A 13,983-nucleotide genomic window follows, 5' to 3' on the forward strand; every position below is an offset into this window, starting at 1 on the left:
GCCGATTGTCCTCCTCATCGTACTCCATACTTCACTTCATGCTCCAGCTCGTACCTGCTGGCACGATTCCGCACTCGCCGCCTTACAATCTCCACGATGTACCCCACTGTGGGCACCTCCAACAGCTCTGGCATTGGCACCGGACGTCGAGGCCGCCATCTGCCTCACAGCATCTCCACCGCTGCTCCGCTGTCGTCCGTGTCGCTCCGCTTGTCGCCTCCAGTATCATGCACTCCGGCGCGCAGCTGTCGCGCGTGTACTTCTCGTGCATGTGCTGCTTGCGCATGCTCGCTGTAGTGGACCTACTTGGGCTAACTGCTTAAGTTTACACGTTGCGCTACGTGTATGAGGAAGCCGTAGATTAGTTTTAATTAGAATAAAATATACTTGAGTCCACAAGTATAAGTTAAACTAATTAAAGACACCGAGCCAATTAGATTAGGGTAACATGAGGACTGTATTGTTTGTAAATTGATCTTCCTCCTAAATCTGCTAAAAATGTTGGAGAATTGACGAATGGTCAATTCGAGATTGACGTGCGGGGACCCCGCGCGTCTAACCTTAAGGGGGGATGGTGTAACGGGGTTACACGCACAAGTGGCTACAAGCCACTTCTGATTTTAACAGATAAAATATTTGTTAAATGTTTTTAGATACTTCCTCACCTTGGTGTAAGTCGCATCAATGGATACATTGAAGTGGGCCACCACAATGAGCGGTCCACACCTACCCAAAGATCCTATTGGTAGAAAGCAGCATCTTTCTACCAATTAAAGACGTGCATATTAGCGGGGCTCTGACAGCCAGCCGCTGTCAACCCCTTTTATAGATGATAAACAGTTTTTAGCAGATTTAGGAGAAGATCAATTCACGAACAATACAGTTCTCATTTTACCTAATCTAAGTCACTTGTAGTCTTATCTGATTTAAATTATATTTGTGCATTCAAATATAATTAATTCAAGTAATTACTAAGTACTTACGCTTCCTCATACACGTAGCGCAACGTGTAAGCTAAAGTAATTAATCAAGTTAGACCCACTACACTTACCGTGATCGGATTAAGCAAGCGCGTGATCACTTCGAGACGTACTCGAAGCGTGGAAAGCTGGAGCAACTTCATGTTGCTGTGGAGGAGGCTAATGTGCCGTGCGCTGTGCCCGAGGGCTCTCAGTGCGCGAAATGGTGTCCGGGCGCGGTGCGCTTGAGCGACCGCGACCTGAACGGGTACACGTCATTCTGTGTGCCCGAAAGTCTCAAAGAGCTCCGTGCTAAATTCTTAGCACGTGAGGGTTCGGGCGCTAGCGATGACCGCAGCGCTCGCACTACTTTCGCTGCGCCAGCGCGTACTGCTCATCGTACGCCCTCACCATTTCCGGAACTTCCTCCAGCAAGACGTTCCGCGGCTCCCATGTATCTTGATGGGGAGGAAATCCTCTCCAACGAATACGAAAACGAGCCCCTTGACGGTTCGTTTTCGGGATACTATGGCCAACAATCCGCTCAACAATCCAGCGGGTTGAGCCGCGGGCGTCACGGATCGGCGGTGGCGGGGGTGGGAACACGCCCCGGGTATGATCAGCCCCGGGCTGATCAGTACGCCCCTCTCCACTACCGGGTGACCGCCGTGGAGCGTTTGCAGGGCGCTGAGTTCGCCGCCCTGAAGCAGGATCTGGCGAATCAGAAGTCTCAAGTCGCGGCGGTCTCGCAGACCGCCTCGAACATCCAGGTCGAGTTGGGGACCCAGATGAAAGGGTTGCTCCAGCGCGTCCGTGCGCTGGAGGATAGGATGCTCGTCGCCGAGGCCAAGGCTTCCGCTTCTGCCTAGGCTCCTGCTGAGGCTTTGGGTCAGCCGAGCTAGATGGTTCGTGCTGCAGGTACGGCTTCAGCCGTCCGACGCAAAGGTTGGATGGAGGCGCATGCTAGACGGTATGTCTAGCGTGTAAGCGTTGCCGTGCCGTGCCAACACAGTGAACGGCCCGATGAAGCGCGGAGCAAGCTTGCTTGCTCCGAAATCCGAAACGGCATGTTTAGGCAGGTTTTGTGTAGCTAACAAAACCAATGAACTAACTTCGAATTCATTTGTGTTGCTTCTGCCCACATTGTCTGCGTTCAGCTTCTGTTGATCAACAGAAGCTGCTATTGTGTCTTGGACAAACCGAATTACGGCTTGTCTTTTGGTAATGAAGTTGGTTGCGTCCGAGCTGAAGTCATTCAGCTCGCTCTCTGCTAGAGGCCCTGCCTCTGCGTGGTTCTTCGCGGTGTCTGCGCCCTACGCAGACCCGTGGTCTTTGTCCTTGTTGTTGGAGAAGTCTGCGCAATGCGCAGACCCATGCGTTTTGTTCGTTGTTGCAGCTGAAACTGTGCGAGTGTCAGCGGTTTTCTGCGGCTGCTGTATTGCAGTCGTAGATCCTCCCCCACTTAAAGTGGGAGCCATTACTCCGAGTAAACTCGGTAGACGTGGATGCCGCATGGCATTCACGTAGAACGGTGTATGCCCGGTCGAGGCATGCACTGAGTTGTTGATGGCGAACTCTGCCATCGATAAGCACTCGCTCCAGTATTGGAACGAGTGAGCGTAGCTCTTCAACATATCGACAAGCACGCGATTCACGCGCTCGGTTTGACCGTCCGCCTGCGGATGGTCCGCAGTCGACATTGACAGCTGGCTCCCAAGAAGTGTAAACACTTCTTGCCACAGGTGCGCTGTGAGGCGCGGGTCTCTGTCCGACACGATGTCGGTCGGCATACTATGGTGTTTGAACACCATGTCGACGAACAGACGGGCCGTCTGTTTCGCGGTCACCTCTGCCGGCACCGCAGCAAGATGTACCGTCTTGCTGAAGCGGTCGACGAAGACCACAACACCGGTATTCCCTCCGCTGTCCGGGGGAAGACCAAAGATGAAGTCCAAAGACATGGACTTTCAACACTCCAACGGAGTCGGTAGTGATTGCAATGGAGCCTGTGCGAATGGCGCAGGCTTTACGCGTTGGCATACCTCGCAAGCACGGATGTACTTGCGCACCCACTTATACTGGTGGTGCCAGTAGAAGTCGCGCGTGAGAAGGACGTATGTCTTCTCACGTCCGAGATGTCCCGCGGTCGGGGCATCATGATACTCGTACATGATCCTGAGTCGCAGGTCATGGTCATTCGGCACGACAACGCGATCCGCGTTGTCGTCGACTGCATTATAAAGCAGTAGTCCGTCGTGCACACGAAAGCGGTGTACACGCGCACGAAGGTGCTTGGGCAGCTTCTGACGGGACTTGTCAGAAGGTGCTGTGCCATAGGCCAGCAAGAGTTTCATGTCCGCGTCGTGCGCGTACGCGGCCTTCACGTCGTCCAACAGAGACGACGTGGCTGTGCTCGATCGCATGGCGTCAATGGCATTGACGTCAACAGCTTCTGCATAGTCCGGCCGACGTGATAACGCGTCGACCGCTACATTCAATCTTCCGGGTTTGTATTCGACCCGGAAGTTATACTCCGCAAAGAATGAGAGCCATCTCGCCATTCTTTGTGATATGTGTGGCGACTTCACTGCGGTACGCAGTGAAGCATGGTCGGTGTAGACCACAAATGGTCTACTTCCAAGCAAATACACTCGGAACTTTGCGAGTGCGTACTTCATGGCAAGGAGTGCCTTGTCATGCACGGGATAGTTGCGCTCAGCTGGCTTCAGCTGACGCGATTGGTAGTAGACGACACGATCACGGCCCTCGTGATCGTGCTGCATCAACGCACATCCGATCGCGAAGTTGGATGCGTCACATACGACGTGGAATGGACGATCTTGGTCGGCCACTGCCAAGATCGGCGCCTCAGTCAAGCCCGCTTGACTGCATCGAATGCCTTTTGGGTAATCGAAAGTCCACTTCCACACAGCTTCCTTCTTAAGTTGTGACAGCGGGCGGATCTTGTAATCCTCCACGTACTTGCACAAGTACGTGGCCAAGCCAAGGAACTGTCTCAGTTCCTTGACGCTTGAAGGCGTTGGCCATTCATTGATCACTCTGACCTTTTCCGGGCGAACACCATTTTTCTCTACGAGACACCCGAGGACGGGTATCTCGCTCGCCCCCAAGATACACTTCTTCAGGTTCGCGTAGAGCTTATACTTTCGCATAAGCTCAAGTAGCTTCCGGAGATGCACCCTGTGCATCTCTACGTCGGTCTTCCCGTCCACAGCCCGGCTGTGGATGAACACATCATCGAAGTAGCTCGGTGCGAAGTCGCGCACCGAGCGCAACAAGTGCGTCACGCACCTGTTGAAAGTCGCAGGGGCGTTCTTAAGCCCCTGTGGCATTACTAGCCATTCCCAGAGCATGCCGCTTGGCGAGCTCACTGCCGTGAGAGGGATATCGCTCTCACGCATGAGGATTTGATAGAATCCATCTCGCAAGTCGAGAGCACTGTAAACGGTGCTCCCGCCCATCGAATCGATGATAACATCTTTTCGCGGTATCGGTGTCTGCGCCGATACCGTCGCATCGTTCAGCTTGTTGTAGGCATGAACGATGCGCCATCCGCCCTGTGGAGGTTTTACACAGAACGTCGGAGCACTGTGCGGGGACTTTGATTCCCGCACTTGTCCTGCTTTACGACGACTTTCAAAGAAGTCGTCGATCGCTTTTACTTGCTCTAGCGGCAGTGGCCACTGCCGCGTGACACAGTACTTCGTGCCCGGCACGAGATCAATCTCGTGCTGAATGCCCTTATCCTGCGGAAGCTCCGCAGGAATGTCTTCCGGGAGTACGTCTTTGTACTCCCTCAACAATTCGTAATAGGGACTCGACTTCAGCGAGTCCCCACCTTGTTCCTCGAAGCGCTCTCGCTTCGTCTTCGCACTGAGAGTGTCTTCACTCTCAGTGGTACTTCCCATGAAGAGCTGCCTCAGCTCTTCGCTCTCGCTCGCCGTTCTTTCGCTGTCCGAAAGAACGCAGACTTGCTCGATGCGTCCATCGTGCAAGTCGCGCGTGAAGCGCTTCCAGCTCATGGCTGGAAGCGAAGTCAACTCCGACGCCGTCGTCGGAGGACTAGCGAGTTCCATCTCACGATACTGGAATCCACTATCGGTGCGCGTCAAGACGCTAAGCGTCTTGACATTCGGCGTCACCGCCGCAGTCTGCCCAGCAGACTGCTCTTGTTGCGTCTCGGTCCCGGACCGAGACTTGCGCAGCGTTTTCCGCTTGCGCCGTCTTCTTGTTGTGCGGGGCCCGGCTCCGCACAGTTGTTCTTCTGGTCCAGGCCCGGCCGTGGACAGTTGTTCGCCGGCGGACCCTGTCCGCGGGCGCGCGGTATCAAGCCCGGCTTGACCGCATTTTCCTTCGTGTAGCCCGGCTGCACGGTAACGTGTCCCTTCGCCGGCAGACCCTGTCTGCGGGCGCGCGATATCAAGCCCGGCTTGATTGCATGGCGCTTCGTCGTGCAGCCCGGCTGCACGACAGCATGCAAATTGCGTCAGTGCGGTACGTTTGCAACCGTCCGCACTGTTTGCAGCGTCAACTCCCGGAGTTGACACGCCTTCGTCACCTCGACGCCATTCATTGGTGGAGCCCCTCATGACCGAGGGTGCGCGGCTCCCGGAGCCGACGCGTCGTTGTCGACCTGACCTCTTCGGGTCAGGGACTGTCTTATTGGGACAGTGCATCTCATTCTTGATCATATCATCTTTGTGCATCTCGTTCACGCCCACCTCTAAATTATGCTCGACGTAGATGTTCACGGGCTCGTCGATGATCCAGACGAAGAAACCGGCCGGGTGGCCGTAGTGAGCGGGCGGCGCAGCCGGTGGGGCGGTGATATCACGAAGGCGCACACTCCCTGCAGTGACGAGAACAGCACGTCCCTCATGGCCCACGAGTTGCCGAATGCCGAAGTAGTCGTAGATCTCTAGACGACTGCAGGCGCTGTTGATGTTGAGCCGCCCTGTATCCCAGAGATGGCTGGTTTTGCACCTATGTTACTCGATGGCATCCCTGGAGTAGGAGAATGTTGCACCAATGTTACTTAATGACATCCGAAAAACAACCCCAAACGATAGTTCTTCGAACCGCGAACTGCGATCTTTCGCCCACACGAACTACGGGGCGGACCACCTATTCATGCAATATAACGCCTCTATCCATCCGTCGTACGAGACCATGAACTTATTCGAGGTGGAAGGCTTCACTGTCATCGACTGGCCTGCTACAGAATGTCCCCGATTTGAACCCCACAGAAAACGTGTGTGCGATTCTGGAGCGAAAGGTATACGGCCACGGTAAGCAGTATACATACGGGAGCTACTAGCTGCTGCCTACAGTCGTGGGCTCGTTGCCTGCGCGCTGCTTTGAGGCTGCTCACAAGAACGGCGGCAAAATCACAACTAAACGACGCCACGATAGGACAATCATTCTTCCTCCTCATACTAAAACTAAGATAATATGTGTTCGAAAACCGTGTCGCGGACCGAAAACGTGTTTGCTGTATACCAGCCTATCGACACACTTGGAAGTCTAGCCCCACGTCACATGCCATCTATAAAACGATCTGATAGGCGCAATATATCTAAATAGCTAGCTCGAACTCTTTCGAGAAGCTGAGAAATGCCTCAAAATTGTGGCAGTGTGGTGCACTCTAAATTGTGTGGTGCACGTGGAATGTGATATTGACCAATCAGAATGCGGCGTTTGCCGATCACTCTCTGAGTCATCTGAACTTCTTTGCCTCAACGTTTGAGGTTACGTCATTTGTTATATGTTGTTTGGCTCAAACCAGCTAATAAAAGTCACGGAGGACCTCATTTACGCCACCCCCGTTTACTCAACCGACCACTGTGTCATCTCATCGTACCATGGCCGCCTTGCCAACCAGCGACTTTCTGGACCTGTTGGGCGATGACTCGCCCACGGAGGCGAGCGACGTGGCGCTGGACGCGGTGCTCAAGCACGCGCTGGACGACCCCAAGGCGCGCAAGCGGGCCAAACACCGCGCCATCATGGTCGAGTTCCGGCAGAACAAGAAGGAGAAGCAGAAGCAGCTCGAGGCCGAGCACCTCCGCCTCGAGCGCCAGATGAAGTCGCTGGTGGACAGCGTGCGCGCCGCGGCGGCGTGCAACGGCCTCGGGGTGGGAGGAGGAGGAGCCTCTGACGCTCTGCGGGGGCTGGTGGTGGAGAGAGAGGCACTGCAGAAGCAGAACGTGGCGCTGCGGGAGGAGATCAGGCGCCACGAGAAATTCCAGCGCGCGATGTGCGAGGCCAGCGAAGATCCCATGGAGATGGAAGAGTCCAAGCTGCTGTCGTCCGACAAGGGAGCTGGGTGGAGAGTGAACTTTGAAGAGGGAGAGTCCTTCTACTTCCACCCGTTAACTCGCGGCGAGTTTGACGCTACGATGCAGCGCTTTGACGCGGAGTTGAAGAGAGGAAAGGCGACGCTGTCGATGGTAGGGACGTTCTTTGGGTGGGAGGTGCTGAAGGCCCCATTGGCCACTGCTGCGGACGGCAAGTCGCTGTGGGTGCGAACGCGGGTCTCCAAGCGTCTTCGCTGCTCGCTCGATGTGCACCAGAAGATGTCGTACATTAAGCAGAAAGACTTGAGTCCTATGGTCATAACGCCTGTAGGCTGGGGCCTTCACAAAAGGATCAATGTTAGCACCCAAGTGCTGCAAGAGTTCGACCAGGATGCGATAGTTTTCGTGCACAATATCCCAGGACTGGAGAAGGATCTTCGCTACCTGTTCCAAGTGCGGCGAGCTCAATGGAAATTAGAAGATGGACGGCGCAAACTGACCGCAAGTGTAGCAATCACAGACTCGGACGCTAACAGGCGAAGCCGCAACGCTGAAGGTTCTCAAGACAGGGTCGAGTGGGCTACGGAAGGAGGCATTCACGTCGCTGTCACGGAGGTGGATGGAAACTCGATCGAGGTCGTGTGTGACCACTGGGCGGCGTGCCAGTCGCAGCTGCATGCCGAGTACTTGATGATCCAGTGGACGCAGTTCTCTGTGTGGTGGGAGCAACTGACGGTGCCCTCCAATCTGCTCCTCAGCTAGACGCCATGTATGTAAGACATTATAAGACAAATGTAAAATACGACATATCGTTGAGTCAAAATGCTCGAGAAGTGCTAACCCCTATTATTATGAATCTTACTTCTAATGTTTTACTAGTAGCAGGTTGGTGATAGAGCCAAGGGGAAAAGTGATTCTTCACGTCCATACTCCATGTTGAAGTTGTTGACATGTGAACCCGGTTCATGAAAGGGTGAAAGGTAAGCAGTTGGCCGCCTCAGTCAAAGTGTATCACCGGGTCCGTCCTTTTTGCTTCGTAGCGCAACCGAGTTGCTTCCAAAAAACTGCATCACGGAAATTCCCGTACACTGCACCGAGAGATCTCCGTAAGAGGACCACATTCTGTCGTCAGCGGTCAACACTTTTTATGATTCATTTTCGTAGCGCGTATCTTGTATCGTACACCTGCCCCGCTGCTGTGCTGCTACGAGTCTGAGGTCGAGCCGAACGTACTATTCATATCTTTTGGTGCTTTTATTCAGGCGGAAATTGACCATGTGGCATGGTGGCGCTGCTTCATTTGCTCTTCCAAGCATTTGAAATCCCTCCACAGCCGAGCTGAAAGCGGCGTCGTTTCCCCCACCTGGAGTCGATTTGCTTGTCATTCATGTATCGTACGTCATATTCCCTTTCTGTTGAAAAGTGCAATGCCAGCCGGACGCTCATGCAGTAATAACAGGGTCTGCCAAATAGTATACGGTATACTATTCCATTAGTGTACCATCAAAATGCACCACGGTATACAATTCGGCAGGGTATTATAGAACTGGTAATAATTTAGGTGGCGTACGACGCATTGATGGAGTGGTGTGGTTCAAGCCTCGCAACGGGGAGCCGGAACTGCCAGGTAAGTCCTTTTACATCAAGGCCACATAAATCGACCTCTCTTCTCGAGATTCGTTTTGAAGGTTCGCTTGGAGGCCATGGCGAGCGAGGTTGGTACGGAGGGGGTGAGGGGGCGGTTTTCACTTGAAGGGCGCGCAGAGGATTGCAAAGTGAGAGTCTGGAGGTTGGAAGGATTGTTGGTTGGAGGTATGGTGAGCATTCTGGACAATTCGATACAATGGTACAGTATTTAGAACGGTATACTATTCAGTACGGTATAATACCAAATTAAAGACCTTCGAAATAGCCTAGGGTATTCTATTTGGAATGGGTAAACTATTTGGTAGAACCCGTTAGATCGTACCTCGTAGCGAAAAGGGTTCACGGTTGGCCAGAACAAAAATCGCGATACAAAACCAAAACAAGTGGTGCCGCTTGCCCAGATTCAACGGAAGTTGCAGCCGGTGTTGGACTCCGCAAAATACAATATACGATTTTGATTGGGTACGCCAATTAATAATGATTATTTTCTTATTGTTTTCCACTTAATGGGTCCATCAAGCTGACGAGGAAGTGCAGGACACAGCGATATGAATACGCGAAACAGAGATAAGTTTACCCTTCCGCGTGGTACGTCTTTACTATATTTCCTGCTACCTACACATTATGTCCACCCGAGTCGAGATTGATAAGGTGATGAAAAAGGAAATGTCCATACCAACCACACGTTGTATGGAGTTCGGCGGCAGGCTTTGATTTTTTTATTGCACAAAATTGAGGACGGGAGTCCAGCAAGTTACTGTCAGTTATTATTGCGGTTATTTTAGCCCTGTGCACAAAAACTACGGCACTGGATACCACGCGAGCGACACGCCAGCCATCCAACACAATCGATTATGGTACAACAGATTATGCTATGATTCATACCGTATGAATACGAGGTTGCCCACGCACAAACCTACGAAAGGCAGACCTACCAACTCAGATCCAGCCAGGCTCAAGTGATCAGGTGATCAAGTGATTCGCAAACTTCAGAAGCGCTGACCGGTAATTGGGGGCTAACGGGTAGGAGGTTAGTACAGTAATGAAGCCGGATTGTGTCACGAAGTGCGACGCGTTGGTGGACGTGGTCTTGAATGTTACCAGGCATGTAGTATAATTCCTGGCAATAACGCCAACTTCCAAGGACTGCGGATTTTGTTCAATTGATTATGCGTTCATCGTACAAATAGCTTGATCGAATTCTCGAGACAGTTGCTGTGAAAACCGGATGATATAGTTTACAATCAGCTGCTACAACATGAACTCCTCGGCCAACTTTGTATCGCCAAGATGTTGCATTTAGGGTTCAGGCAATCTGGCTCCAATAGATTATTCTAAGCATCCCAAACGAGCGCTGTATTTCAGGAGACGGTAATGCATACGGCTTTCGACTGAAGTACTAGCTGTATGATGTACCACGTTGTAATCAATGGCACGTCCGTACCTGTTGGGTTCGACTGGGCCGCGACCAACTGCAAGCAGGCTTTCCAAAACATCGAGAAGTTTGCAAGAAGAGCAACTCACGCGGATATGGCGCTGAGGCTCGAGGGGCTTCTGCCGGCTCCGCCTTCTGTCAGGTCGAAGATCAGGCAGCATACCCGAATGAGTGAAGACTACATGCTGCTGATGAACAAACTCTGCAGCTCTGCGCGAAGAGCAGTTGGTATGTATAAACGAGGGGCTGATCTCTCTGCATCCATTTGTTTTGAGTTTGGAACATAGGATAAGATGAGATGTTGTGCAGCACTCGATCACTCAATAGCCACTGATCATGGCTCGCTTGCTGAGCGTTTTACTGTACAGTTGCATCGAATCAATCACCTGACTCCCTTGTCACCGCTTGCTTTCGTGGGTCGCGACATGTTTGCGCTTGAACGCGAACCTCAAGGCCCCCGCCATAGTCAGCTTGGAGAAGGTGTGAAAGGACAGAACTCTTCACCACTGGGATAGCTCAAGTCACGACTTGTTAGTTAACTTCGTAATTCCAGCAAAGGCGGCCTACCGCACAAGTCTCAGCATTCAGCGCTTCACCATGGCGAGTGTTTCTAGCTGGCACCACACGAATGCGTTCCCTCTGGCCGACTGCAACGGAACGCTAGGTGGGGTCCTGGAGATGTTCGAATACATGAACAAGCAACGAAAGGAGCTGCATCGCATCGCCATGATCGAGTTCCGTCTTAACAAGAAGCACAAGCGCAAGGAGATGCAAAGCGAACACCGCCGTCTAGAGCGCACAATGAAGGATTTAATGGCTAGTGTGCGAGCTGCAGCTGCTCGGGTTAGCTCTGGCGTTATTTCTCCTAGCAGCAAGACGACTGCACTGCGAGAATTGGTTGTGACAAAAGAGTTTCTCCAGAAACAGAACGCTGCGCTGAAGGAAGAGATCAAGCGCCATGAGAAGTTCCGGACCATTGTGCACGAGGCAAGAATGGACCCCATGGAGATGTAGGAATCGTCAGTGCTCCCACGTAACGAGGCGTCTGGATGGAGAGTGAACTTTGACGGAGCAAACACGTCGTTCCACTTCGACCCACTGACGCGTCAGGAGTTTGATGCTACAATGGACCGCTTCGAGTTGGAACTGGCGAACGGTATGTCGTCTCTTTCAAAGGCCGGGTCGTTCTTTGGATGGGAAGTCCTGAAAGCCCCGCTGGTGCCTTCTTCACTGCATGACAAAGATTGCTCGTGCGCACTCGAGTTTTCAAACGTCTCCACTGCTCGCTCGACCTTCACCAACAAGCACTGTATACAAAGCTGAAAGACCTCAGTTCAGTCATCGTGACACCGCTAGGCTGGGGGTTCCATGAGCGGACCAAAGTCAGCACGGAAGTTCTCCAGGAGTTCAACAGCGACTCGATTGTATTTGCGCATAACATCCTCGAGCCAGAGAAGCACCTTCGTTACTTGTTTCAAGCCCGACGTGCTGAGCGGAAGCTGCAAGATGGGCGACGCGAGCTAACAGTAAGCATGGCCGTCACCAACTCGGGCGCGAACAGGCGCAGCCGTGAAGCAGAAGTCAACCAAACTGATGTCGAGTGGGCGACAGAGGGAGGCGTTCACGTGTCGGCCACGGAGGTTGAAGACAACATTATCGAGGTTAGTTGTGTAACGGAGATCGCAGTCCGTTGCTGGAGGATCCAGCGAAGAGCTCCCGTCCTCGATCGCATGGGTGCGTCCGTTGCTGCGTGAGTTTCATTAGAGCGCTGGACAGCAGAGAGCAGAGCAGAGCAGGAAGCCGTAGTTTGCCTATTTCATTCATTTCAGTCTTCATTTCGCCTCCTAGCACGCAGCTAGACAAGACTCAAGGCCAAGCAACCACTAAGGGCAAGACAATCTCGAAATTAGAGCCGAAGGCTTTGCAACAACCTTCGAGGCAACACCGTACCTACTCGCTTAAGTACCAGTAGACTCGTCCATCCGCTCATGAGCTCAAGGAAGACCGCTCGGCAGACCGAAGACGAATCACCCAACTTACGACCGTACCAGGCCCGAATGGACTCCACGGACGCTTCCCAAGTGCCTGGGGCCGACGGCTACGCTGAGTACGATACTATGGCCGAGGAACGACAGTACCCCGAGGTGCCGCCGCCTCCAGCAGGTGCAAACGTGGGACCCACGGCGCCAGCTACGCAGGCACCCTCAGTTGGACCAGCGCCTCCAATTTTCCCCGGCCCTGCCCCGCCAGCAGCGCCGGCACGCCCGGGGTCAGTCCCACCAGCAACATCGTCAGGGCAGGGTCATTATGTCCCGCCACCAGCAGCGCCGCCTGCAACCGATTCGGCCCAGCTACTGGCAAATCTAGTGAACATGTTCTCGCTACAGCAGCAGGCCATGACTACCAGCCAGCAGCAAATGCTAGGTTCCAGCAGGAATGTATGAGATGCAAGCACGGGCCAATCGCCAGAAACAGAAGGCTAACCCGCCAAAGTTTCACGGGCGCGCCGAGGATGATTTGGAGCTGTGGTTATTCCACATAGAAGAGCACTTCGCAGCGTACACCATCGAGATGAGTAGCAACGACTCACGCTTCGTCGACATGGTCGTCCCATTTCTGGGCGTAGACGTCATGGCTTGGTATCGTGAATTCAAGTACGCGATGGGCAATAACCCGCGCACATGGCTGCTGTTCAAACAGCGGATCCGATCACGGTATCGTGACAATGATTACGAGTTCAAGATATTGACAAAGATGCATCATCTGCGCGTCACAACCACTCAACAGGAGTACAGCACCAAGTTTATGCAGTTGTTGTCCATGTCGGGCATCGACATGCCCGATATTGTGAAGCGCTGGCTCTACCAGCAGAACCTACGCGCGGACACGAACTCATACGTCTCACAAAATTGCCCACGCACGCTAAAGGACACTATCGATCACGCTCAACGCTTTGAGGACTCTCGCGAGGTCCCTAAGGCTAAATCGATTCCAACTATAAATGCCCCCAAGCAGAGTCGTTTCCAGCAACGGGAAACCAAGAGCAAGGACACAGGAAGCTCAAATTTACAACCCTCGTCAAAGTCGATACCGAGTTGTGGGGGCACCCATACTGAGCCAACTTGCTTCAGGTGCGGGCTCAAGGGGCACAAGTCACCCGCGTGTCCTAGCAAGGGTCCAGGTGCTCAAAAAAACTAGGAGGCTCGGTGGGCTGGCGCCCCACCGAGGAGAACGCTGCTGCCGTCGACCATGCCGCAGCGCAGCGTCAAGACTCTGGCCATCAAACACATGTCGACTATGAAAACGACGATGTTGTTTTGATGCGCCAGAAATCCTCCCCTCATGGTCACCTTCAACAGCCAGGCTTGGTCCAGGACCAGTCTGTGTCTGCTTTTATTGATAGCGGTGCATCCTTCAATGCAGTGTGCCCGCAGTTCGCCGCGCATGTTGGACTGAGAGTCTACGAGCATGCCCGGCCACTGACAATCCGCCTTGGTGGCGGAAAACAAGCAGTCATTCCCCGGCGAGTGACATCTCTCTCTATTATTTTACCTGACTTTTCTATTTACACTACTGGAGCGTTCGTGATGGAGATCCCGGAGTCGTGCGACGTCATGCTGGGCAT

Source organism: Phytophthora cinnamomi (assembly GCF_018691715.1).
Source record: "Phytophthora cinnamomi strain GKB4 chromosome Unknown Contig1, whole genome shotgun sequence".
NCBI lineage: Eukaryota > Oomycota > Peronosporomycetes > Peronosporales > Peronosporaceae > Phytophthora > Phytophthora cinnamomi.